Genomic DNA, 2605 nt, shown 5'->3' on the forward strand with positions numbered 1-2605 from the left:
TGGGGGTGGGGAGGGAGCCAGCAGAATGGCACTGGCTGAGCTGGAGTTGGGTCCCCAAGCTGACTAGGGCTGTTGATTTCCCTTTTGGGGAGAAGACAGTCACTCTGTACTTGATTGGTGGAGAACCTCTGACACACCAAAAATTCATGGGAATTGATTAGAATTTAAATAACTGGGGTTAGAAATGAGGCTTTAAACATGTACTAGAGGCCGGGTGCACGAATTTGTGCACTAGTGGGGTCCCTCTGCGTGGCCTGTGGGATTGGCTGAAACCAGCTCTCTGACATCCCACGGGGATCCTGGATTGCTATGAAGGCCAGGCCAGTCTGAGGGACCCCACCGGTGCGTGATGGGGACTAGGGAGGGAGGAGGGAGGTTGGTCAGCTGGGGAGGGACTGGCCCATCTTGCTCAGTCCCGATCTGCCATACCCCAGCAGCAAGCTAACCTACCAGTCCGAGTGTCTGCCCCCTAGTGGTCAGTGCACATCATAGCCAGCGGTTGAGCGACCTTAGCATATCATTAGCATATTGGTTGGTTGAATGTGGACTGGACACTTAGCATATTAGGCTTTATTATATAGGATTTTATTTTGGGTGGTCCGGATTGCGATGAAGGCCAGGCCAGTCTGAGGGACCCCACCGGTGGGTGATGGGGACAAGGGAGGGAGGAGGGAGGTTGGTCAGCTGGGGGGGGGACTGGCCCATCTTGCTCAGTCCCGATCTGACATACCCCAGCAGCAAGCTAACCTACCAGTCCGAGTGTCTGCCCCCTAGTGGTCAGTGCACATCATAGCCAGCGGTTGAGCGACCTTAGCATATCATTAGCATATTGGTTGGTTGAATGTGGACTGGACACTTAGCATATTAGGCTTTATTATATAGGATTTTATTTTGGGTGTTCTATACAGTTCATAAGAATAGGCTTCATCTTCAAGGCATGTCCATGTCTTCCAAGACCCTCCAGGAGCTTAAGCAGGGAGGTAGTGGACGTCCCTCTCATATGAGCAGCCATTAGTACAGCATCCCTCTCATATGAATAGTCATTAATACAACACATCCAGAAACTACAGCTGGTTTTTCCTTGTTACTGAAATTGACTTCTATAGCTTTCTATTGTCCTCTTTTCCTGGAGGTTTCCTTTTTATTTTCTTCTGTTGCTCATGAAGGCTAGCCAAGGTTTTGTGCAACTCAAAGTCTCAGATTCTAAAGTTGGGGACATCCTAGGACATTGTGCTCAAAAAATGGAAGGGATAAGCAGACACATTTTCTTGTTGGCATTAAAATTCCCTGGGAGGACACGTGATGCAGTGTTCAGATAATGTTTTATTGAGTTGTACACTTGAAATGTGTATGGTTAGGCAAAGCAATGTCACCCCAGTAAATTAAAAAACTCTCTGGAAGGACACCAAGGGAAATATAAACACAGCCTGACTGTGAAATCAAAGCTTCATTTAAAAAACAAACAAGCTCAATTGGCTGGGATTATTACTCCCTTATTAAAAGCAGCTTTGGGCCCTGCTGGTGTGGTTCAGTGGTTGAGTGTGAACCAGGAGGTCACTGTTGAATTCACCGGCAGGGCACATGTCCAGGTTGTGGGCTCCCTCCCCAGTAGGGGGCATGCAGGAGGCAGCCAATCAATAATTCTCTCTCATTATTGATGTTTCTATCTCTCTCTGTCCTTCTCCCTTCCTCTCTGAAATCAATATAAACATATATAAATATATATAAATATACATATGTATTTATATTTTAAAGCAACTTTGGGACTATACAAAATGAACACAAAATTGGAGGAGGGTTATTAAATGTGAACTTGTCTGTGCTGTGCAGGAAATTTTCCACTTGGTCACTTCATAAAGAAAAACATAGAGAAAGATGAAAGAATATATATATATTTCTCGGTGTTGATATAATGCATAAGAATTAATGGAGGAACTTATTAAAATTGCAAATTCCTGCATTCCTTCAAGCCTATTATTAGATAGGAAGGGTAATATGTCTCTCCCCGCAGTGTTCGAGCAGTACCAGAACTGCTTCAGCAGTTCCTGTATGAAATATTCCAGGTGCTTCTACCATGGGTGGTCCCAGGAGGAAATTCTGACAATCACCAATGATTGTGTCTGAGCTACCAAAGTGAAGACAAGATGTAGTCCGGGGACTTCAGTCCTCTCTTGCCAACTAATTAACAAAAAGGACCCTCACACACATTTCTTGTTATTGTCTGCAGTGCCTCCCCTCTATTAAAAGCAGCTTTGGGCCGGCTGGTGTGGCTCAGTGGTTGAGTGTGAACCAGGAGGTCACTGTGTTATCAGGGGGCTGCATAGTAGCAGGCTCTAAGAAAAACGAAAGTAACTATTGTCGTTAGTGCTGTGTAGCGTTATATAGGGGTAGCGCTAAACTATAAATGAACCATTAGATTATTCTTTTTGAAATTAATCAGCTTTCTGTTCTCTCTGCCCATTTAAAATTATTTGGAGGATAAAAAGTTTACACATCCCCTCTAATACCAGAATGTATGAGGTTTGGAAAGTTCAGGAAGACAACTGAATTTATTCACTAGTCTTTTGAATATTAAGGCCTCCTCTTTCACTGGTTCATTCACATT

Source organism: Myotis brandtii, unplaced genomic scaffold (genome assembly GCF_000412655.1).
Source record: "Myotis brandtii unplaced genomic scaffold, ASM41265v1 scaffold49, whole genome shotgun sequence".
Lineage (NCBI taxonomy): Eukaryota > Metazoa > Chordata > Mammalia > Chiroptera > Vespertilionidae > Myotis > Myotis brandtii.